Source organism: Varanus komodoensis, unplaced genomic scaffold, assembly GCF_004798865.1.
Source record: "Varanus komodoensis strain SLA01 unplaced genomic scaffold, ASM479886v1 scaffold17, whole genome shotgun sequence".
Taxonomy (NCBI): Eukaryota; Metazoa; Chordata; class Lepidosauria; order Squamata; family Varanidae; genus Varanus; species Varanus komodoensis.
In genome coordinates, this window is record NW_025335505.1 from 25,814,170 (window position 1) to 25,839,549 (window position 25,380).

Here is a 25,380-nt window from a genome sequence, read left to right on the forward strand (position 1 = left end):
TTGATCTCTAGTTCCTCTCCCTCTTCGAAACCCTGCCTGTGCCTCTAGTATTTCTTGGTCCACATACTGCTGGAGCCTAGCTTGTAGGATTTGGAGCATCACTTTGCTAGCATGTGAAGCTCTACCTCTCGTTTTCCACCAATCCAGGTGAGGCAGTGGCTGTGCTGAACCGGTGCCTGGCCGAAGTAATGGGCTGGATGAGGGCCAATTAACTGAAGCTCAATCCAGACAAGACGGAGGTCCTGTTGGTGGGTGGCTCGGGCCTTGGGATGGGGGACTTGGGACTTGTCCTAAATGGGGTTGCACTCCCTCTGAGGGACAGGGTTCGCAGCTTAGGAGTGCTCCTCGACCCTGAGCTGTCTCTAGAAGATTTCCCAATTAGATATCTGTAACGCACTCTACATGGGGCTACCCTTGAAGATGGTCCGGATACTTCAGTTGGTGCGTCCATATTTACCCTCCCGCCCCTTGAGATCAGCAACCGATGCCCTTCTCCAGGAACCCTCTGTGAATTATATTAGGAGGGTGACTACCCGGAGGAGGGCTTTCTCTGTGGTGGCGCCCCATCTATGGAATGCACTCCCCAGAGAGGTCCACCTCGCGCTGTTATTTGTTTTTCGGCGCCAGGCTACGACCTTTTTATTTAAAACTTATTTTAATTGTTAAATTATTTGTATTTATAGGATTTTAAATTTTTAGCCGAGATGCACCAGAGGTTTTTAAATAATTTTTTTATTGTTATATTGTTATTTATTTATGTATGTTGTTTCTGTTGTGTGCTGCCCCGAGGCTTTGTTGTGATGGAGGAGGCATAAAAACGTTTTAAATAAATAAATAAATGAGTGCAATGGTGCGGTAGTTTGAACATTCTTTGGCATTGCCCCTCTTTGGGATTGGAGTGTAAACTGACCTTTTCCAATCCTGTGGCCACTGTTGAGTTTTCCAAGTTTGCTGGCATATTGAGTGTAGGACTTTTACTGCATCGTCTTTTAAGATTTTGAACAGCTCAGCTGGAATGCTGTCACCTCCATTAGCTTTGTTGTTGCTCAGACTTCCTAAGGCCCATTTGACTTCATGTTCCAGGATGTCTGGCTCCTCCCTATTCTGTTTTTTTCTTCTATTACTTTGCACTGTTCATTTAAGAAGGCATTCTTATCTCTTCTAGCTATTCTCTGGAATTCTGCATTCAATTGGGTGTATCTTTCCTTTTCTCCCTTGCCTTTTGCTTCCCTTCTTCCCTCAGCTATTTGTAAAGCTTCCTCAGACAGCCATTTTGCTTTCTTGCATTTCTTTTTCTTTGGGATGGCTTTAGTTGCTACCTGTTGTACAATGTTGCGAACCTCCATCCATACTTCTTCAGGCACTCTGTCTATCAGATCTAATTCCTTAAATCTATTTGTCACCTCTACTGTATATTCATCAGGGATATGATTTAGGTCATAGTGGCCTAGTGCTTTTCCCTACTTTCTTCAATTTAAGCCTAAATTTTGCAATGAGACGCTCATGATCTGAGCCACAGTCAGCTCCTGGTCTAGTTTGTACTGACTGTATAGAGCTTCTCCATCTCTGGCTGCAGAGCACATAGTCAATCTGATTTCTGTTTTGACTGTCTGGTGATGTCCATGTGTAGAGTCGTCTTTGGGTTGTTGGAAAAGATTGTTTGTTATGACCATCGTATTCTCTTGACAAAATTCTACCAGCCTGTGCCCTGCTTCATTTTGTACTCCAAGGCCAAACGTGCCTGTTATTCCAGTTATCTTTTGGCTTCCTACTTTAGCATTCTAATACCCCATGATGATAAGGACATCATTTTTTGGTGTTAATTCTAGAAGGTGTTGTAGGCCTTCATAGAACCGGTCAACTTGAGCCTCTTCAGCACCAGTGGTTGGGGCACAGACTTGCACTACTGTGATATTGAATGGTTTTCCTTGGATTCGAACTGAGATCATTCTGTCATTTTGGAGATTGTATCCCAGTACTGCTTTTCCTACTTTTTTATTGACTATGAAGGCTACTCCATTTCTTCTGAGGGATTCTTGCCCGCAGTAGTATACCTGATGGTCATCTGAATTAAATTTCCCCATTCATGTCCATTTTAGTTCACTGATTCCTAAGATGTCGATGTTCAGTCTTGTCATCTCCTGTTTGACCACATCCAGCTTGCCTTGATTCATGGATTTTACATTCCAGGTTCCTATGGAGTATAGATCTTTGCAGCATCGGACTTTCCTTTCACCACCAGATACATCTGCAACTGAGTGTCCTTTCGGCTTTGACCCAGTTGCTTCATTCTTTCTGGCGCTACTAGTACTAGCCCTCTGCTCTTTCCCAGTAGCATATTGGACACCTTCTGACCTGAGGGGCTCATCTTTCAGTGTCATATCTAGTCTTTCAGGGGACCAGCCCTTGACACCGCTGTTCTCTTCCATCTTTCCCTCTCTTAGGGCCCCATCCATAGCACCCAGAGTCATAATTCAATGGATTATACTTAAGGGGCCAAATGTAGGGCTATTTTAACCCAGTAGAACAGCAGGAACCAGTTCTCTGCCCATGGCTTTGCAGGAGGAAGGGGTGTGAGTGCTTTGAGCAATGCTTTGGGAAGAACAGGGTCTCCCCTATTGTTTGTTAAGAATTGTTCCTCAACTCTGCATTTCTTACTGCTAACTGAGAATCTGATTACCTGTGATAAAGTAACAAAAAGTAAGTTGCAGCTACTTTGGAAGCTATTTTAGGATGAGGGAACTATTGGCTGTTACCCTCATGAAGCTGTGATTGCCTCCATTTCATCCCAATCTCCAAGAGAGTTCTTTTTATATGCATAATAGATAGACAGACAGACAGATAAAATTAAAGAATCACAGCTTGGTATTTGTTTTTCGGCGCCAGGCGAAGACCTTTTTATTTAAGCGGCATTTTAATTGTTAATATTATTGGATTTTATCTGGCCAGGGCAACTTATTTTATATTGTTATTTTTTGCATTTTAACTTAATGTTTGTATTTTACAAACATTTTAATTTAATGGTGTAATTTAATGTTTGTATTTTTTAACTTAATGTTGTAAGCCGCCCTGAGGCTCCGGCGAATGGGGCGGCATAAAAATGCTTTAATAAATAAATAAATAAATAAATAAATAAAAAATACTCTCTGACTTTTAGGCTTCAGGTACCTTTTTTAACAGGTATTGATGTCTTATTTATGTTCACAGTAAGTTGAATTCACATGAAAGAGTCTGGAAGCTTGCGCAGAAAACACGAAAACCTGCTTGAAATAAGGGGATACTTTTTGTTTTCCAGCTTCTGTTAAAAATGTACACACATGCTGGGGAACAAAGGTATCCCCTCGCATATTGTCCCTCAATTCTCTCGCACCAAAATAAATGAACAAACAAACAAACCACCACTTTAGCAAACGGCTTCGTTAAAATGTAAATTATCATATGAGACTTATGAATGACTCTGCCAGGCCACACTGTCAACATAGTGGCAATTTATATTAGTGCATCTGTTTGACTAGTATCCTTTGCAGCAGAGTTTCTCAGCAAGTGGCGTCAGAGGCTGATCGGTCAGTGATAGCAAAGCTGGTTTGGTTCTGAGCCAGTCACTTAATGAGCCAGGCTGACAATCATCAAAAGCTAGGCTCCTGTTTCATATCTCCCACCTCGCCAACCACCACCCTGCTTCTTCACCAATGACCTCTGTGAGGCATTTAGCTGTTTAGCAACTGCCAAAGACACTGTCCCTGACATGGTAGTGTCAATATTGTCTGCAACAGATAACACTCCAATAGTAGAATTATTAAAGGTCTTTTGTCTCAGCTTCCCCTATTTTTAAACCATCACAGCCTGGCTTTAAGCACTATAATTGCACTGACACCACACTACTAAACTGATGTTCGTAGGGTGATTGCCATTGGTCTCCAAAAGGTAGACCATTGAGTGATAATCTTTTGTTTAAGTGGGTCACTTGCTAATGGTAAAGGCAGACCAACTGATATTTTTTAACGGGTGCTAGTGACTGGGTATGCTTCCCTCAAGGGCCAATTAAAAGCAGGTTTCTCTAAGATGTCCCTTTGTGAAAAACTCTTTAAACTTTTAATTAGGCTGCAAATATGGTTTAATTATTTTGCATTTTTATCCATTAATTTGTATCTGCCCTTCTACTGGGCCATTCAATGTGGTTTACAGCAAAAGTTTAAAAACAACACAAATGAATATGCAGTGTTTAGCAGAAGTGGGTAGACTTCAGCCCCATAGAATCTACTCACTTTTCCCCCTAGAACCTCAAGATTTACCAACAAGAGCTTATTGATCAAATTTACAGAATTCTGAGCCCACAAACTTATTTTGAGAACCAGAAATTAATGAAGTTGACAAGCATTTTACACAAAAATCCACTCCGAGTTTTCATCACTAGCTTTCTTTCAGTAATATAATTTAGTATGTGAGGAGAGCTACCATTATTGTTGAACAATTACAAGTAAAATATACTTGGAGATCTACTCTATATAATCCAAAGACCTACAACAGATCAAAATGTGCCTTGTGTCCACCCTTGATATAAAGCTGCATACTTCAAAACAAAACAACCTTCCAGGAAAACATTTTAAAACTAAAACTGATTTAAACAGCAGATTAAAAATACAGCAGCAAAAGGTTCTGTCTATACTTCCTCTAATATGAAAATAGACTGTGATGAGGCATGTAGCCTTTCCAAATCTGGAGTGATCCCTTTATAGTATCCATCCATCACACCTCAGAAAGCAGGGAAACTCAGTGATGGGCTTTCCAAGTGTAGCGTTGTATATGCCAATCATATCATATGGGGCGAAGGCCATTCCTGTGATATTCTGATCTCAGCCTGTTTAAAGTACCTCAGCTTGAGCTCAGAAGTAAACTGGCAACTAGGGAAGATAGTAAAGAATGGATGAAATGCAGTGGACTTGAGTACAGTGGCTTTTTTGTTGTTTTAATAGGGAAATGTGTTCAATTTCACGTTCCTATTCCTGCTTCCCAGAAACTGGTATAAAGAGTAATATTGCCTCTGATATTGGAAGCAATAGGCAGCCATCAGGATCAGAACCATTGATAATCTAATCCTCCTGTGTACCCCCTTTTCAAGCCAACCAAGCTGATGGCCATCATGATTTATGGCCTCTCGTGGAAGCAAATTCTATGACTTAACTGTATGCTATGAAGTTCTTCCTTTTCTCTGCCCTGAATTTTCTACCAATCAGCTTCATGGGGTGACACTCGTTTTTAATATTATGAAAGAGAGGTGGAAAACTCCCTATCCACTTTCTCCACATTATGCATGATGATAGGGCCATGAGCTGGATCCATAGAAAAATTTGGGAAATGCCTGTTGGATCCTGGTGAGAAAAGAGCTAATAGCAGAAGTTAATGTGGTCTATTTTTTGAGCATTAGATTTGGCCTGTGAATGCCCAAGTTCAAATCATCAATCACCCTTCAAGTATGTTGGCTGACTTTACCAAACTCCCACCTCCTTATATGCATATTGTAAGGACAAAAATGATGGGGGATGAACTCCTTGGAGAAAAGCTGCGATATAAATGCAATAGATATAACAAATAATCCCACTTCTGTGACACGTACTGAAAGATACAGGAGCCTGAGCTTATGTTTAGGTTCTTGTGCAGACTGGAGAACCTGCGCATGAAAATAACCGTAAGAAGCAACCCCCCACAGCTGCATCCATCAATCACCAAACTGCTCTGTCACCACTCATCTTGTCTCTCTTAGCTCATCAGCATCTATGGGGACAGCTACAGAGGAAACAACTGCAGATACTCTGAAGTCTCTTATATTTCAGTGTGTCCTCTGGTGAGCTGGGACTGAACTCTATGTCCTGGATTCTTCAGACTTGTGTATGAAGTGAAACAGTTGAAGCAAGCAATGTGACGATGTTGACTTTGACTTCAAAAGGTCCAGCTTTAAGGGTATGAGGGAGGAAGAAATAAATACTGGCTATCAAGGTTTTTTACGAAAGTGTCTAGAAGCTGGCCTAAAGGTTAAACAAGCAAACAAATGAACAACCAAACAGTATGACTTCCTTTTTTCCAGTTGCTTGGCAGTTGGAACTTGTGTCATGTAGCAGCCAAGACTGTGAACTGTACATCTGTAAGTCTCAGGTCCAAACCTTAATTCACATCAGCCAATCCTATGCACGTCTACACACTGAATTCAATGGGACTTACTTCCAGAAAAATGTATGTAGGAATACAGCCTAAGTGGCCTCAGACAAGGTACAATCTCTCAACCAAGTCAGTTAAGAGCCAGTGCAGTACTGTGGCAAGATAGCCAGAAAAGGGCTAGAGAAGCCAGGTCCAATTCCCTATTCAGCCATGAACTTTACTGGATGACCTTGAAGTCTACCTCAGCACAATCTACCTCACAAAGTTTTTGAGAGAATAAGATGTATGCCACCTTGTATGCCACTTTGAGCTCCTTGGAAGCAGGGCAGTTTATAAATACTATTAAATATAGCCATGTTGAACATAAGAAATGGTCAAAAACCATCTTAGTATAATAATTTTAGCGGTCCAGCCAAGGGACACAGACACATGCAGGCTTTGAAGACTTTCAGATCTCTTCCTATAATATTACATATTATAAATGTAATATTAAACTTCTAAATGTTTGAGTAGTGTACAGGTATGTCTATGTAAGGATATAAATACATTTTTAAGAAAATCCCAGGCCTCTCCCATCTCAGTATGAAGACTCTAATCCTGATACAGGATTATTGTAAGATTATTAAAGACAGGTCTGTGAAGGATGTTGGACACTAACAAAAACAAAACAAAAACATGATTTCTTGAGCAAAATTGGCAGAAAAGCTCAAAATGCCATGAAATGTTTCATATTGTGAGGATATACTTCACAGTTAATTTGCATTGCTAATTTATTACAGAGCTTCATGACCTAAAGACCAGAAAAGAAAATCCTTCTCTCCGAGAAACAGGCTGATAAGCCAGCTATTTGATTCTATTGATGTACAGCAGCACTGCCCTTTACAAATACAGCTACTTTACCTTGTAACTGATGCTAATTATCTGATCAGATAGCAAACACAATGTGGCTCTGTTCTGTATGAAATGTGTTAGCCTTACAAAGTAGGATTGGGTACAAATCTTTTTTAAAGCTGATTTACAGCTCCAAGGAAACTCCATCCGCCCTTGGATTCAATGCAAACCAATTCACAAAGAAGAAAAGAGGAAAAAGCAATCTTGGCTAGGAATGTTCCAAGCAATCACTTTGCATTTTTCATAACACTTGGTATTCTGGAGCAACTGGGATGTCCAAGTGATCTCTTCTGATAGCAACTCTACTACATGGAACAAAACACACCATTTAGTCATCTGATGAGCCAAGTATGTAACAATACAGTTTTCAGCAAAGATGTCATAGGTTCCTGATAAACTACAGCAATAGCATGTGCAGGTAGTTCTGTCTGAAAGCTTGCATTGATTTTCATCGGTGCTTTGGATTTCCGAGAGGAAAAAGTAGTAGCATCTGTCCTTTCTTTAATTGGCCCAAGACTGTAATTTTGCAGGCCTGCACAGGAAATCAATGTGTTGCACTCATGGAGAACACAAGGATAAACTGTCAAGAGATGACCCCATGGAAAAGAATGCACACATTGCACCTGGAAGGATATAGATAATTGTGCATGTGTTTCATTTTGTCCTGGCAGCTGCTTCCCAGGTGACTTCTCTTTGCACACCAGCTCCACGGCACACTTCCAAGGTACTTTGTGAACCTTGGTTCACACCACTTTCAAAGTAGGTCATGTGCAGCAATAACCTCAGCTGAGGAAAGATACCCTGTCAGCAACAGTCACTAGAGGATGCAGGGAGGACGGCATCTCGGCCAATCACAGAGCTGGTGGAAACGAATACCATGAGAACTGTGGAAGGGCACACACTCCAAGGCCAGCAAAATTCGGGGGTTTGCCCTGTTCAAACAGCTGACAGACATGCTCTAGCAGACTCAGCTCACTCTGCCATTTATGGCTGTACAAGGACCAACTGTTCTCTTGAATACACCAGCAGCACGGCTTAAATATTAACCTTAATGAAAATACAGAATAAAGAGAAATCTAACCTTTACTCAGAGTCAGAACCATAATGAATGCTGACATACAGGATTTCCAGGAAAAGCATTTACTATGAGCTTTTAGATTAGCACTCCTGAGTAAACCTTGTTTAATGTGATTTAATATGAAGCATTTGATATGTATAATTACATATATTATGTTTTGTAATCATTTTTACAAAAATCAGATTTTATCTAAAATGTGATTTATCATCAGCAGGATATCACTGCTCACTGATGTTCAGAGTACAGAAAAATGTATGGTCTATTACAGTGACGTGTTTCATATATTAGTTTCATATATTAGTTTTGATGCTCCTCTTGGCTAGAATATATATGCACAGCCTTATGCTTAGTATGACAGCATTAGCTATCAAATGCTCAGCGCACACTTATCAAGAAGCAACTGCATTTCTTTCAAATCTGTGGTTATACAGAAATCATTTGGCATAGTTCCTGATGCTCTTGTCCAGATATGTCTCTGCTGGACAACTGGCCTTCTTTAGACAACAGAGACTAATCACTGAAGAGGCCTTCCCATTCCTGGTACCCTCCAGTAGTTTTGGACTTAAACTCCCCCTTGTCCAGGCCAGATGACCAATGATTATGACTACTGGGAGTTTCAGTCGGAAGCATCTGGAAAGTAACAAGCTGGGGAAGGCTGCTCTAAGGTCTATTTCTTACATATAGCAGATACGGAGATAAATCTGTGTCTGAACAAACCTACTACAGGTACTGAATGCCATGATACCCCATGGATAAAGTTCCCTATGCAGAGACAGAAAAAATGTTGGGGAGGCTTCTCTCTGTCATCCTGAAGTTGGTTTTGTCTTCTGATATAGAGGAGCATTCACTCAAATGAGCCCCAGCTTCTCATCTAAAGTAGTTCTGTCCAGAGAGAGGCTTACCACTTTATATTCCTCTTGTTTGTGAGAACTAGGCCACAGTCTTTCTAAACTAGTAAGCATGTCGAGTAACTGCTGTTGCAATGAGTAGAAATGCTGCAACAGCTTCTTACGGGCAAAGGACTACTTTTATCTAGTTTCACTTTTCACTTTTGTGGCTCATAGTTTTATCCAAGCAGACCCTGCTTTGGTTCAAAAGTTAAGTTTCCACCCTCTTATCTTTGAGTGCCTGAGAAGAATTATGCTGGTGTTTAGAGTAAAACTTCAGAGTTTTGTCTCAGTGTTGATGTATTCCAGGTACAATACTAGGGCTGGTCTAAAATGACTGGTCAAGGTATGTTGAAAGGCTAGAATATGGTTTGAATGCAAACAGGATTGAAGATGCAGAGAAGGAAGTATCTCTGCTTTGTGAACAAAAGGCTTGTGTCATGTTATGGAGGCCAGTAGTGCTGCAAAAGCCAGGGAAAAAGCATTTGAAAGAATTCTGCATTTCAGTACAGCAACATGTGCACTTCGAGCCTGCGGGAACAATGCAGTCCTTCAGTTTCTTCAGCTGATGACAGCCAAAGGGAGAAATAATGTTTGATTTTGTGGGAAATGAACCATGCCATTTGGCAGAATTTTTGTAATTTGAATAGGCCTAGGACCATATCTTGTGTGACAAGCTTGTGGGAGCAGGAGTAATAGATTGGGCAGTAGAATTGCCCTACTGGAAAAGAAACACAATTTTGAAATTGCAGTGAACCATCTGAAAGTGCATAATTTTTACACGCGAAGAGGACAAAATTGTGCCATAGCAAACCTCTCTTCTGTGGTGCCAACATGGCAGATTCCTAGCTGAGGGCAGATGATATCACGCTCTTTTAGAGAACATGACATGCTGTTGCAGTTCTAATGTCTTGAATGATCATCATATGCTAAAGGCCAGATCCAGCATGCTTCTAAAGATGTCATCTGTAGTTGAGTTAGTTAAAAAAAGTTATAGCAGCTTTGAGTGGGGCAGATTTTTATCAGTACCACAATACATGGGGGAGGTATTGATCCACATGCTCAGCCATGGTCCTTTGAAAATTGGCCCTTGAGACTGCTTTTCCCCAGGAGGGAAACCCCCATTGGTTGCTTTTTGCCCTGTCTACATTTAATGGAGTCTCTTTTTTCTGCGGGGGGGGGGGTGGAGGGAGACCAGACAAAAGAAGAAAGTCACAGAATTAAGATCCAAGCATTCCACCAAAGGCATTTTTCTTTCCTGAGTTTCTGCTAATGTAACCTCAAGGTTGATTATAGTAAGGCATCAAATGAAACAAGCATTCTCTTTCACTTTCATTAATAATACTGTATGTTCCTTGCTCTAAAAGTGCTGAATAAAAAAGAAGCAAAAATGAAATGTCATGCCTTGTGTAGAAAATCTCAAAGTCGTGTATCAGCTACAGAACAAAAATAGCACACATCCTAATTGGAAATCCTTCAGGGATAATGGAAGAAGATGGAGAACTTGGTAAGACATGGTAGTCTAACATCAACCCCTGGAAAAATTCTGGAGCCAATTATTTAAAAACTCAATCTGCAAGCACCTCAAAGAAAATGCAGTGGTTAATAAAAGCCAACATGGATTTATAAAAAATAAATCCTACCAGACTAATGTAATCTAATTTTTTGACAGGGTAATCTCCCAAATGGGCAGAGGGAACACTGTGGACATAATCTACCTTGATGTTAGCAAAGCTTTCAACATACTGCCCCATGAGCAACTTAGCAAAAAGTGGACTAGATAGGAAAACTATTAGGTGCATCCAAAATTGGCTGCTAAATCAGACACAAAGAATGCTCACCTTCTTAAACTGGCAGAAGGTAACTAGTAAGGTGCCAGAGGGTTCAGTCCTAGGCCCACTGCTCTTCAACATTTGTATTTAGATGAGCAAGTACAAAGAGCAATAATCAAATTTGTAGATGATAAAACCTGGGTGATATAGCGAACACCCTAGAAGACAGCATGAAAACCCAGGGCAATCTTGATAAACTTGAATGCTGGGCTGAATGCAACAGAATGGGAATTTTATAGGGACAAATGCTAAGTCCTCTACCAAGGAAAAAAAAAACCTAATGCATCACTACAAGATGGAGAATAGGTGGCTCAACAGAACTGAAAAGATAAAAGACCTTGGAGTTACTGTGGAAAACAGGCTAAGTATGAGCCAACAATATGATGCAGCCACAAATATGCTTCTCCCTCTATAAGTACTTCAAAGTCTGAGGACACAGAATAATCAACTCAAGCTGTGACAACTCAGATTCAGGCTAGAAATCAGAAAAAGTGTTCTCGCTGTCAGCACAATACGACAGTAGAACAAGTCGCCTAGTGAGGTCCCAAACTAGAGACATTCAAAAAGAAACTGGACAATCATCTGCGTGGAATGGTGTAAACTGGTGACGTGGAATACCAGGGGGTCTGACCTGATGGCCTTCTTGGCCCCCTCCAACTCTACTATTCTATGATTTGTAGGCCCAGAGGAAGTCAGAGCCAGGAACAAAAAAGAGTCAGACACCCACTGAGTGTGGCAGGACAAAGGTTGGAACAGGCAAGGGTCAGATGTCAAAAAGGTATAGTAGGATCAAAGGCAAAGTCAGGAACAGGTGGGTGTCACTGCACAAGCAAAGACCGCCCTTTTGTGGCTGCAAAAAGGGAAAATGCTATTTTAGGCTGCATTAACAAAGTATCACTTCCAAAACACATAAAGTGCTAGTTTCCCTTCACTCATCTAAAGAACTGTCCAGTTTGGGGCACCACAGACAACCTGGAAAGGGTTCAGAGGAGGGCAAGGAGGATGAGGATGATCCAGGGACTGGAAACAAAGACCTGTGAGGAGAGATTGATAAAACTGTGAATGTTTAGCCTCAAGAGGAGAAGACTGAGTGGAAATAGGATAGCACTCCACAAGTACTTGAAGACTGTCACAAAAAAAGAAATACAGGATCTCTTCCCAGTCATCCCAGAGTGCAGGATATGGAATAACCAGCTCAAGTTGCAGAAAGCCAGATAGGATTCTGGTTAGATATGAGGAAAATTTTCCTGACTGTTAGAGCAGTATTACAATGGAACCTAGGGTGGTTGTGGGCTCCCCTGCACTAGAGGCATTCAGGATGCAACTGGATAGCCAACTGAGAGGGGTGGCTTTACTTGGAGTCCTGCACTGAGCAGGGCGTTGGACCTGATGACCCTCTGGCGCCTTCCAACTCTACTCTTCTATGATTCTATGACATTCAGTTGCAGTCACCAAATCAGAACCACAAAGCAAGTCCCTCCCCACAATCATACTGCTGTGGCCAAATCACTAAGAAGCCTTTTATAAAGTCTCCTAGGGCTCCTAGCTGGTCTGCATGATCAGACTAGTCCTAATCCTGTAAGTACCTACATATCTGATTCTAATCCTGCAAATACTGGAACAGGTTGCCTTCTATAACAGGCCAACAGGGGGAGCTGCCTCACTTTAGAGATCCTGACATGTGTACCTTATTTTAATGTACAACTGGACACATTTTGTAAGTTGGGAAAACTGCTGGGAAGCTAAGTTTTATATTTTTATTGTAAAAAATATATAAAGAGACGAACTACCTGAGTAGTAAAAATATGTAAATATCACTTGTGTAAATATCAGCAGTGTATGTAGGTATACAGCAGTGGCACATAGAAGCACAGACCCAAAAAAGAAGACTACATAATTGTGCCATGTGCCATACTTCTTATACAATGCCTATCACATTGCTAGCTCCTTTGTCTCAAGATGGTCAGATCATCACCACCTGGGACTGGAAGAAGCAGTATTTCCGGGATGTCTCTGAGGAAAAAATTGCTTTAAACCAGATCTGCTGTCTTGCTTTGGCCATGCCTTTTGTTCTGTGCCCTCATTCAGTCTTCCACTGATGCCCTAAGATTCCATTTAGTGAAAGTGGAAAATTACATTAGATGATTCATTTTTTTGACTCGGCTGAGACTCCATTTCTGGTTATGGACTTCTATGTGACACTAACCAGCATTAACTTCAAAGCATTGATTCAGGAATTAATCATGAGACAATTACTGACAGTGCCAGTATCTCTACCATCAGATACATACTGGTAGTGTTTCTTGTGCTTTGTTACCAGCTGAATGCTTTCAGTTTCATTGTTCCACCTGACTGTGTAACAGTTTTATCCCTGAAAGCTTCGACCCACCCAGCAAACAAGTAATATTCTTTCAGTGCCAATAACTTTGACTTTACCAATACTGTCAGCTTCTATGTCAGCTTGAGGATTGTGATTCCATCCCTCCACCACTGCTTCTAGTACCTATATCATTCAGGAGGGACAGAAGTATGAGCATATCTTCATCAAGAAGGCATGCAAGAAAACCACATTCTGCCTTCTCCTCAGGCTTCTTCTTGAAGAAGGCTAGGGAATGCCAAAATAGTAGTGAGAAGGAAGACAACAGTTCCTATAAGTTTATATCTGAGCCCTCATGTACTCATCCTACAAGCTGCTGGAACATGTATACAATTTCATCAAGTTATTTGCTCATCACTATGCAAAATTTTATATAAGTGACGAAAGATTTTTGAGTATTTTATAGTAGAACAGAGTCCATAAACCAGATTTCTTGCCCATGTTGACAGATACTCCAACTGTGACTGAGGAAGAGATATACATATGCAAAGTTGTGCCTGGCTGCTACAAGTCCAGCTGTCTTGCTGCATTTCTCTTCAACTACACCCAGCACTCTTTTCGCACTGCTACACCAGGGCTCAGCAGCATCTTGAAACCACTGGTTTTCATCCCCAGATTTGGTAATGATTTTCACAATTACATAATTCTTTGTCATTTCTTGTTAAGGTTCACAGTGCAATCACACCTCAGGGACAATGCCAATGTGTATTCAGCCAAGTTCTTGGCAAAACTGTCACTTTCTACAATGCATTGCATAAGTTGTTTGTGTGCATTTGGAGTCAGGTACTCAAAGTATATCTCAGTTCAATGTACCAATTTTGTGCTAAAAAACAGATGCTAATTAACTCACAACTACTCTTGCAGAAAATTATCACACAGTTTCTTTGAATGTCATAAGTGTTTGGGTGAAGAGAGCAGACTTTATCTGCTAATTTTCATTGGTCTTCAATATTGTTTTTCCAATAGTTGTGTGCTTTCCACAAGTGTCAAAGTTGGCAGTAGGGCTGCTGGATAAAATTGTGCCATGAACCTTAGGCTCCTTTAACACAATACTTACTGTATCAGCATTTCCCTTCTCATAAGGTGGTCAGACCATCACTAACTAGAACTGTTACAGATGCTTCTGAATTGTCCCTTCCTGTAAATAGTCCTACAATTGTTTGCAAAAGGATGTGGCTGAGTACTGTCTGAAACAATTTCACTGTGCCAAGAAACTTGAAACATGTTATATGCCTAACATTGATGAAAATGTTGAAATGTGTTTCCTTTTCGATGGTCCTTGATTAATTTGGAAGTTCTTTTTATAACACCCTTGACAACTGCAATTCCACTGGGCATGGTTGACTTGAACACAGTACTTTCAGCATCTCCAACAGCATTTCTCCCCAGTTTTCTCCTGATTGTTGGCAGAGACAAAGGAATCTGAGAATAGTGCTGGAGCATTACAAAGTATTGTATTTGTTTCAGCAAATGCTAGAAGTTCATCAGCAGGTGCAGATGAGACCTTAGCTGTGAGTGATATGTTGGCAGGTGGTACATGAACTGTATTGGCTAGCAAAGCCATTGTGGGTGGTAATGGTAACACACTGTTGGATAGTACATGCCAGCATTGTTGAGAGCTTGGTTTTGCACCAGCAGTTGTGCATTGATGTTTTTAAATTCTAATACAATTGATTTACCAAAATTAATTAGGTAGGAAGAATGTACAAAAGATTAACAACTGACTAGACATGTGTGTTAAAAGAAGGCTGTATAGTTGCTTCTTTCTTCTGTCTAAATATGTATCAACAAACAAAGACTTGCATTTGCCCTAGCCAGCAAGAAACTCCTTCCAAAGGCAAAGCCGTTTTGTGAAGTTTGGGGTTCTCCATACCAAAGCAACTTGTGCTCCAGCTAGTGTCTCCAGATGCAGCCTAAGCAGCAGAGTGCTGCCTAGTCCCTTTCAGCAGACAGATCAACACAGGAGAGGCCAACCCCACTCCCAGCTTTTTGTGTAGTATCCTTGTCCCTTGCAATTCCTACATTTCTATCATTCCTCAGCTACAACAGTAGCTACAGCACATGGCATGTTTCTTTTGTACTGAAATCCAGCTTGGACTGTTTAGCGTAAAAAAAGCAAGCAACCAACCAAGGTATTCAAAGTTATGCATGATTTGGAGAAAGTGGATACTAGAACCTGGAGTCACACCCTGAAGCTGAAATGGTGGACGATTGAGGACAGATCAAAGGATGTATTATCTCACATGGCACATGGACCACCTTACATAGCACATGGTGATCATCCTGTGGCACAGCACTGGAGGTGCCACCAACTGGAATGGTTTTAAAAGGGGATTGGACAAATTCATAGAGGAGAAAGCTACTAGTGTTGACTAAGTCTTGATGTGTGTCACCTCCAGTATCAGAGACTGTGTGCCTTGTGCACACCAATTGCTGGGGAGCTTGGGCAGGTGTACTTACCTTGTTTGAGGGATCTTGTGGGCAGCTGTTTCACTGCTGGCACGCTGGACTACATGAAGTGTTGTTCCAATTCAGTATGCCTTTTTGTGTATAGACAGATAGATATAAATGTAATATGTTGGTGCATTTCCAAATAACTTTTCCATAAGACAGAAGATTCTTATTACATTGCAATGGTACCTGTTCGCTTTGTTCCCAAATAGATAAAACTCTCCTGTCTCCTACCTCAGAGTACCTAGTCTCCTTATAGTGAAATGTCTAGCTTCCAGAAGATTCCACAACAATTTCTGGTGGATTTTTTTTAAAAAAATCATCCCCAATTGTTTTATCATATAACCTGAATATCAGATCTCTTTTCCTGTTGCACAAATACCTGAAACCCTTACAAAAGACTTGCAGGTTAAAGGCTTTCTAGATTAAAGGCAAATATGCAGTTGTGCAGCTTTGCAGCTGCCATTTTGTGAGAAGAATCCAAGTTGTGACAGCTTTAGAACCTATTATTCCTCATATACCATACAGAAGCTTCAACCTATCTTGCAGGCCAAAACCCATTTTGTGAAGTATAGCCCCTCAGATATATATTCGTTGGGATAGAGTCTTGGTCCTCAACTATAATTAAGGAAGGAAAAACGATTTCACTATTCTTTGCCAGGCATCTTCATTTTCCCCTCTCTTATTGCCCATTCTTTTTCTTTTCTTCTTTCCTTTCCTTCTTCTCTCTCTCTCTAAATCTCTCTAATCATTCTCATTTCCTCTTTCATTTTTTCTCTTTAGAAAAAATCTGGGAGGTGATCATGCATTAGTAATGGGAGGCCACGCTGGCTTCTTGTGCAGTTAAAGAAAATGCTTAGAATAAGCCCTGCATTTCACCATCAATATAGACATATGACCACTTCAGGTAATAGCCTAGAGTTCAAAAGGGCATTAGGACAGCATTTTGCAAGGTAGAAGAGGATACCTTTTTCAGACTAAAGGCCCCACCCATACCACCACCTTGGCAGCTGCAAGGGTACAGCTTCAAACAAATCCATGCAGCAGATACTATTTCTCTGACCTGCAGAGTGTTTCTGCTAGGATTTACCTGAAAGAATTTACTTTTGTAGATGATGCAAGGAAAAAGTCTGACCTTGATGACTCAGAACTAGCTACAAGAATTTAGATTGGATTGGCAGCACATTTGTTTGCTCTGTTCGGGGTCATTGGAGGAACTCTTGGAACAAGCAAGTGATTTTTATTCCAATGCAGGGTGACCACTAAGATCCACATCAGTCCAAATGCAAATCTTCATTTTTTTCCAAATCCTACCCAATACTATATGACCCGTGCAATAAAGTGGAAACAGAGATACAGTGCCTGGAGATAGAAGTTATTCTGGAAGCAGTCCAAATTTCTCTCTTGGCTACCCTGCTTGTACTGGGCATTAATAAGATTTTGCAGGGATCACAGACCAACACTCAACTAGATCACAAAAACTGATCCATTTAGCCGCGTCCTTAGCGGAGTGGGAGGGGCAGTGCTCTTCAGAATAGATGGTCCTAGAAGAACTTCTACCACAACAAATTAAAAAGGAGGGTATTTTGTTATTGCTTCCTTAACAGGATTTTTCATGGAAACCACAGAAATAGACATGTTAGACAGGAGTGCCACAAGTGGAAGATAAAGATCATCTGGAAGCATTCAAAGTCATTATCAGGAGCAGTTTCTTAGTGAGGAACTGCTAAACTATTAGTGTACAGTAGTGAAACAGCTTGCATTTACATATACCTTCCTTTATTCTGAGGTAACTTTGGCCCTAGAATTTTTCAAAGAGGCAATTATGGGAGATTCCTTATGCTTTTGGCTGTGTCGATCATAGACTCATAGAAGAATTGGAAGTGGTCAATAAGTCTAACCCTCTGCTCAATGCGGGAATCCAAATTAAAGCATCCCTCTCAGATGGCTGTCCAGCTGCATCTTGAATGCAGCCAATGTGGGAAAGCCCATTCCTAGGTAATCGGTTCCATTATTGTATTGCTCTATAGCAAGTTTTTCCTCACATTCATCTGGACTTTGGCTACCTGCAAGTTGAGTTATTCCATATCCTGTATTCTGGGATGATCAAGAAGAGATCATTTCTGGCTCTTTTCTGTGTGACAACCATTCCATTGTTTGAATAGTGCTATCATATCTCAGTTCTTCTGCCAGTACCTTTATTATTCTCAGATGCAGTTCACTGGGCCCTGGAGATTTGATCTTGTTCAAAGTAATAAGTGTTCCGTGTCCATTTGCCCATCAGTTTCTGTAAGCCTGTCCCTTCAGCTTGTACTTGACTTTTTCCAAGGAAGTCAAAGACCTTCTTTTGGGAGAAGCCTTTTCTTTGCCATCTGTTATGATCCTCACCGAGTACCTGAACCACCATTTCTATATACGTACCTGACAGGGTTCTTGTTTATAGCATCCTTTGCTAACCTTGGCTCACTCTCAGGTTTAGCCCTCCTGATGCCTTGCCTGCAACTCCTTCGTGCCTGTACTCTTCCTTTGTAGTTTGGCCTTCCTTGAACTTCCTATAAATGTCTCTTTTTTGTGTTTTCAAGTAATCTCCAAGGTTTTTGTGAACCCACATCGGTCTTTTATGTAGTCTTCCACCTTTGTTCTTGTTGGAATTATTCATAATTGCACCATTATAATTTCCTTTTTAACATACCCACTCAACACTTTTTTTCACTAGGGTCACTAGCCATGGGAACTTCCTTGTCATTGCTCTGAGTTTATTAAAATTGGCTGTCCTACATTCCAAGTTTGGCCACAATCAGTTTTTGCTTCCTTTCAATGAATAGTTAAAGAATGACATGGTCACTTTCCCCCAGAGTTTCTATAGACAGTATTTTGAATTTTCCCCTATATGATATTTTGTGATTAAGGGCAGATCAGGAATCCCACTGAGACAGACTGTGTTCGGTGGATTTAAAGGGGGAATAAAGATGCAAGTAAATGTTCCTTTATGGTCATTCCTGTACCATATCCGAGGCAAGGAAATCTTTGCCTAATACAGAGTAGTATAATTAATCAGAATTAATCTGTATTACAGAATTGCAGATTCTCTACCATCTGTAACAGTGTTTGAGCTCAAAGCATATTTGTGCCTTCTGAAATATTAATAATGCACTAATAATATCAATATAATACCTACAGATTTGTCCATTGGACTTCTGTGAAGTGTATATAGATTACAATGATATACAATCTCTAAAAATCTTAGTTCCTGCTGATTGTATTTACTATTCATAGAAGTATGAGCTTCTAGAAAAATGTCTTCTAAACATCTTCTTAGCCAGAGGTAACAAAAGCCCCTTAGAGGCTGCACCTATATGGGCATTAAGTCTCCACAAATTAAGATGAACGCATTTTGTGACTTCTGAGTTATCTGATCCAGAAGACATATTAAATCCTTCCAGATCTTACCAACCACTAGTCTTCCCTTTGTGGTAGGAAAATTAATATTTATACAAAAAAGAACATTTCCATCCATAGTTTTAATTTGCACAGGTAAGAGGCAATTATTTTGCATTCCATCATCTACTAGCTGTGAATCTCCTGCTAATTCTAATAAGATAAAGGATGCTAATCCCCTACTTCCTCTGCCTTTCTTACATTTCTTTAGTGCTGGCTGATTAAATGATATATAACTCTAGGAATGGTGATCAGCTATGCTCATACAATGAGGTCTCTTGCAGACAAATGATATCATATTGTTGTAGTGTTCCGACAAATTCTTTGTCCACCACTTTGTTTCCCCAGCCTGCCAGGTTCCAAGAAAGTATGCCCAGTCCTTTCTGGGAAAGCCTGGTTAGTTTTGTGATTTTCACTGTGACTTATAAGGCTTTAAATTCTGCAGAAGTTTTCTTCTGTTATTACCAAGTACCTCGAATTACTTTGAACCACCAACCTCGGAGTATCTAATTGATTTCTATAATTTCTATTATTTATGACGTGATGATTGTACTCACCAAACTTTGCATGGTATGTCCCAACAAAACAGGGGATCCCATATCTCTCTGAATGGTTATGGAATAAAAATGGTCCACTGAAATGAATGCCAACTCAATGATGATATAATCTTCAAAAGAACCAGTCTACCAATAGTGTTGATCTCTTCCAAGTTGGAGTAAGAGAAGTTTTGACCCATGGATATACAGATAACTCAGAGAAACCATTTGCGTGTGCTTCCTGCAAAAGGGATATAATGATAATAAATTACTCCCATTAGATTAAGTGGATCAAAGTAGTTCCACTGCAGTCAGTAAGAGTATACATTCATGATTCACAGACAAATTGTTATTTGCATGGCTGAGTGAACATAAACTAGTGTCTACCACAGCCTCATGTCAGATGAAGTATGCTACTCAAGTCTATTTTTAGGATTTGGACAATAAAGGCCTATAGCAGCAATTAAAGAAAACAGCTAAAAACTGACCAGTAGAAGTCAGGATCTTGGTTTGCAAGGGGCAGTTGTCTGAAACTTGGTATGTGCAAAAGACAAAATATAGAAACACTAATAAAACAATAATTTGGAGCTAAACCAATGGATCAGAAGAAGATACAAAATGTAGCACTCCCTGTATCCAGCCTCTCAACTAAAATTGGAACCTTATTTTCAGAGTGCTGAGCTCTGAAAACAGCCAGACATTTTTGGTATGAGATTTGATTCTGGCCAGGTGGATTGCATTCAGATTCAAATGTGAGCAGTACATAGTCTTTGTCAGGCACCATTCTATAAAAGAAGAATGAGGATGAAGATTGCCCAGGCAGAAGAGGCTCTGCTCTGGTTCATTAAGGTTTTCATCCACTTATGGTGCATATTTGCAAACTGTGATGGGAAGCAAGTGAATAGGTGAGGCATTAAGTTAAAAAATGAATATATGAGTAACATTAAGTAAACATTTAAGTTAGTAGATGACTAAATTACTAAGGAAGCAATATAAGTCATTATACAAGTGTAAGTTACTACAGTTTACACTATAGTCATAATCCAGTGAAAAAAGTATATAAAGAGTATAAATAATTATTAAGCAAATGAATGTGCTGGTGAATAATTGTAATCATCTATGCTTGGCAAGAGTGATGATGAGTAAGATCACACAGGTCTAGAGATGCAGTCTGATAACAAGGAGCAATTGAGGCATGATGTCGTTTTACTGAACTTCAAAAATCACAGAGGTCAACAAAGCTTATCAGATTCACATTGTGATGTTTGATATGATGAAGCGCTAACCACTTGTGCAGTGCTGATTAACTGAAAACATGCATGAAAATGAAAGTGGTCCAGTTCAGAAACAGCTTACAAACTGCTTTGAATAATTTCCTTTGCTATGACAAACTCAAAAGCAAGGCAAAATGACTGTCCTCATGATTTAGGTCTTTGTATATATTTAATGATGCCCAGATGATTAACATATAGCAATTTGCCACAGTTAACAATCTCATCTGTTTTACATAAACTCATGATACAAGCAACCTATGAGTATGAATATAACCTAAATTAAGGCCACAGCCTTCATTGTAGCAGATAGTACTCAAACTGGCAAATTTTCTGTATTACTCTTTCCCCATGAGACACAACAACTGTTGGGTAGAACAACAGGAAATAGAGAAGGTTGGGTGAGCACATTGATTTAAACAAGGATGATCAGGCTCTGTAAACAAAGCCCTATGAGGAGAAATTGAAAGAACTGGGCATGTTTAGCCACAAGAAGAGAAGACTGAAGGGAGGGGATATGATAGCATTCTACAAGTACTTGAAAGGCTGTCTTGACCATTCCAGAGTGCAGGACACAGAAAAACAGGCCCAAGTTATAGGAAGCCAGATTCTGCTAGAGATCAGGGGAAAATTCCTGACCATTAGAGCAGTACAGCAATGGAACTAATTTCCTAGGGAGTTTGAGGGCTCTCCCACACTACGAGAGGCATTCAAGATGCAACTGGACATAGGACTTCCAGTTGACGTTGCAGCAAGACGGCTGTGGAAAATGGGGCTCTGTGCTCCATGTCGAAATCTGTTCTACAGGGGGCCTGGGGAGGGGGGCCATCCAAGCCCTGTCGGGGCAGGGATTAGTCGCCCGAGCATACTTCTGCCTGGTGGGGGGTGGCAGTTCCTCACCCGATCAGAGAAATTCGGGGGAATTCTCAGTGAACGGGCAGAGAGGAGTGCATTTCCCCTCACAAGCTGTCGGCGTTGGATTAATAGCGAAGAAAACAAAAAGAAGCTTAAGAGTGGACATCGGACCTGCTGGGTGAGCAATTAAACCTTTTAAAATACTGCCCATGAAAAAACCTGTGAGATAACCACCAACCTGAATAACAAAAGAAAGGCCCTTTGGCTGAGGGAGGGAACCTCTCCCTGTGGAGTTCAAGTGGTGAAAATCTAGGGGAGATTAAGTGAAACTGGGGAAATTTGGGACTTGGAAGAGAAGAGATTTTTTCTATGTTTAATCTCCCCAAGGGCGAGGAATTAAATTTGAACTTATTTTATATTAATTGCGAGAAGCGCTCTCTCTCTCTCTCTCTCTCTCTCTCTCTCTCTCTCTCTCTCTCTCTTTTTATTTCCATTTTGGAGACATGGTGGATTCCTCCTCTGTATGGTTAAACAAATAACATGTTGGCTGCTACCCTGTGGTCATTTTATTTTTTAACAGATACATTGTTTGCCAAAAAAAAAAAAAACCCTTATTTTCCTCTCTCTGTGATTTTTTGTTGCTATTTAGTGGCTATCTAGTACCACAACAAGTTATTTAAAAATTGTTTTAATTAAACCTTTTACTTTCATCATGGATAAAATTTACCTATCATCTTTGGCATCTACGTCTGCTTCTCAAAGCTTACAAACAACACTCTGGGCAATACAAGCATCTTTAACATCTTTCCAAGCATCTCAAGAGTCTATGCAAAATGCTATACAAGAATTTGCTTTGGAACAAAAGGGTGAATTGGACAAATTGGATAGCTATGTCTTGAAGATAATGAATCAACTTGCAAGTTCTGGTGTTAAAATAAAACAAAATTAACAAAAGATACAAGAAGTGAAAAAGAAGGCTGAAGTTTTTCAAGAGAAAATTGAAAAGATGGTTCAAGAGAAGCAACAATTAACACAAACAAATAAGTTATTATGGGATTCAGTTGCCATATTGGAGAGATCTCAGAACACACTAGAAGAGAAAATGAAAACCTAAGTGGTTTAATAAACACTATGCTAACATATGTTCCTGTTTTGGAAAAGGAAGAGACTGATAAACAATCTGACATGGTTTATAGAGTTAACCTAAGCTATGTTAGAAGTCATAAATTTCTGTGGGAGAATGGATAATTTTAAGGGAATTATATGTCTTGAAGGATATGATTTATAAATGGGATGGCATGTTTATAGGTGATAAGGGTAATGACATTTCCTGGTGGCATTCAAGTTCAAATAGGATTGAGATATGTGAAATCTATAGAATATATGATCCTATAAAGGGATTAGTAACATTTGATTAAATGATTTTAAAACTGGATGAAAGAATGATTACAGGATTGTATAACTTCTTTTTGGGTATAAAATGAAAGATGAATGAATTAAGGAAATCATGATAATACAGGCACAAAATGTTGGACATAACATTGAGTTATAGAAACAGTAAAAGTTGTGAGAAAGAAATATCAAGGTAACCTTAGTAATTTTACATAAAAAAACGTATACAAATGTTTTATAGTTAGATAGAAGTAAATGACATAGGTAGTTCTTATTGCTAAGTTTAGTAGAAATGTTTTTAAACTTGTCAATTAGACATTGGAAATGTAAACACAAATTTAAATACGAAGGCTTTTCTCTTTTTTTATTAGATATTATTCTTAATGATATTGATAAACAGACCATATATTTGATCTTATATGTAATTACTATGGCAAGGATTTTATATGCTCACTACGGAAGGAGTGAAGAGCCATGCACCGAAGAGTTGAGCTCAAAAAGGATTTTGAACTACATGGAAAGAGACAGATCGATCTCGTCTCTGAAGGAAGGAGGTCGTATATCTCTACCAAACTTGGAATTCATTCTGTTATCAGTTAGAGAAACTGGACTATGCATAGATTTGAATATGATTATGGACTGTTAAAATGAGGAAGATGTTAACCCAGTATATCCAATGTCTTATATAATTATTGTTTTTAAAGTTAGATTGTAGTGAAAACAATAAAATGTATTAAAAAAAAAAGATGCAACTGGCCAGCGATCCGAGAGGGATGGTTTAATTCTGTGTCCTGCACTAACAGAGGGTTTAATCCTATGGCCTTCTGGCCCCTTCCAACTCTACCATTTTTTAATTCTGTGATTCTATATGTACCCTCTAAAGACTGGCTCCAGGACTGAGCTGGCCCTGGGCAATGTGCCCTCTGCCATGCCCCCTTCTCCACTGCTAGGCTCTGGTGGGTTTACCTGGTGAGAAGAATCAGTGCTTTGAATAGCACTGAGCTTCTGGCTCTACTGCCATTTTAATTTTCCATTGTAATTTCAACTATCTTCTTCATGGATCACTGCCTTGTCGTGGCAAAGGGGCTTGCGTAGCTCAATGAAGCTATGAGCTATGCCGTGCAGGGCAACCTAAGACGGACAGGTCATAGCAGAGAGCTCTGACAAAATGTGATCCACTGGAGAAGGAAATGGCAACCCACTCCAGGATCTTTGCCATGAAAACCCCATGGACAGTACCAAAAGGCAAAAAGATATGACGCCGGAAGATGAGCCCCTCAGGTCGGAAGGTGTCCAATATGCTACTGGGGAAGAGTGGAGCGCTAGTACTAGTAGCGCCAGAAAGAATGAAGCGACTGGATCAAAGACGAAAGGACACTCAGTTGCAGATGTATCTGGTGGTGAAAGGCGAGTCCGATGCTGTAAGGATCTATACTCCATAGGAACCTGGAATGTAAAATCCATGATTCAAGGCAAGCTGGATGTGGACAAACAAGAGATGACAAGATTGAACATCGATATCTTAGGAATCAGTGAACTAAAATGGACATGAATGGGGAAATTTAATTCAGATGACCATCAGGTATACTACTGCGGGCAAGAATCCCTCAGAAGAAATGAAGTAGCCTTCATAGTCAATAAAAAAGTAGGAAAAGCAGTACTGGGATACAATCTCCAAAATGACAGAATGATCTCAGTTTGAACCCAAGGAAAACCATTCAACATCACAGTACTCCAAGTCTATGCCCCAACCACTGGTGCTGAAGAGGCTGAAGTTGACCAGTTCTGTGAAGGCCTACAACACCTTCTAGAATTAACACCAAAAAATGATGTCCTTATCATCATGGCGGATTGGAATGCTAAAGTAGGAAGCCAAAAGATAACCGGAATAACAGGCAGGTTTGGCCTTGGAGTACAAAATGAAGCAGGGCACAGGCTGGTAGAATTTTGTTAAGAGAATACAATGGTCATAGCAAACACTCTTTTCCAACAACCCAAAAGACGACTCTACACATGGACATCACCAGACGGTCAGCACAGAAATCAGATTGTCTATGTGCTCTGCAGCCAAAGATGGAGAAGTTCTATACAGTCGGTAAAAATTAGACCAGGAGCTGGCTGTGGCTCAGATCATGAGCTTCTTGTTGCAAAATTTAGGTTTAAATTGAAGAAAGTAGGGAAAAGCACTAGGCCACTCAGGTATGACCTAAATCATATTC

The 25,380-nt window shown here is 40.1% G+C and overlaps 1 protein-coding gene across 1 annotated transcript in view; it reads right to left on the reverse strand.

Annotated features, from left to right (window-relative positions):
* ATXN1 (ataxin 1) overlaps positions 1 to 25,380 on the reverse strand; it is a 472,419-nt gene that overhangs the window by 342,488 nt on the left and 104,551 nt on the right. The window contains exons 3-4 of the mRNA XM_044426652.1: positions 19,665 to 19,884; positions 15,679 to 15,758 (exon numbers count right to left, since the gene is read on the reverse strand). The gene's annotated coding sequence lies outside the window, so the exon portion shown is untranslated. The remainder of the gene's footprint in view (positions 1 to 15,678; positions 15,759 to 19,664; positions 19,885 to 25,380) is intronic.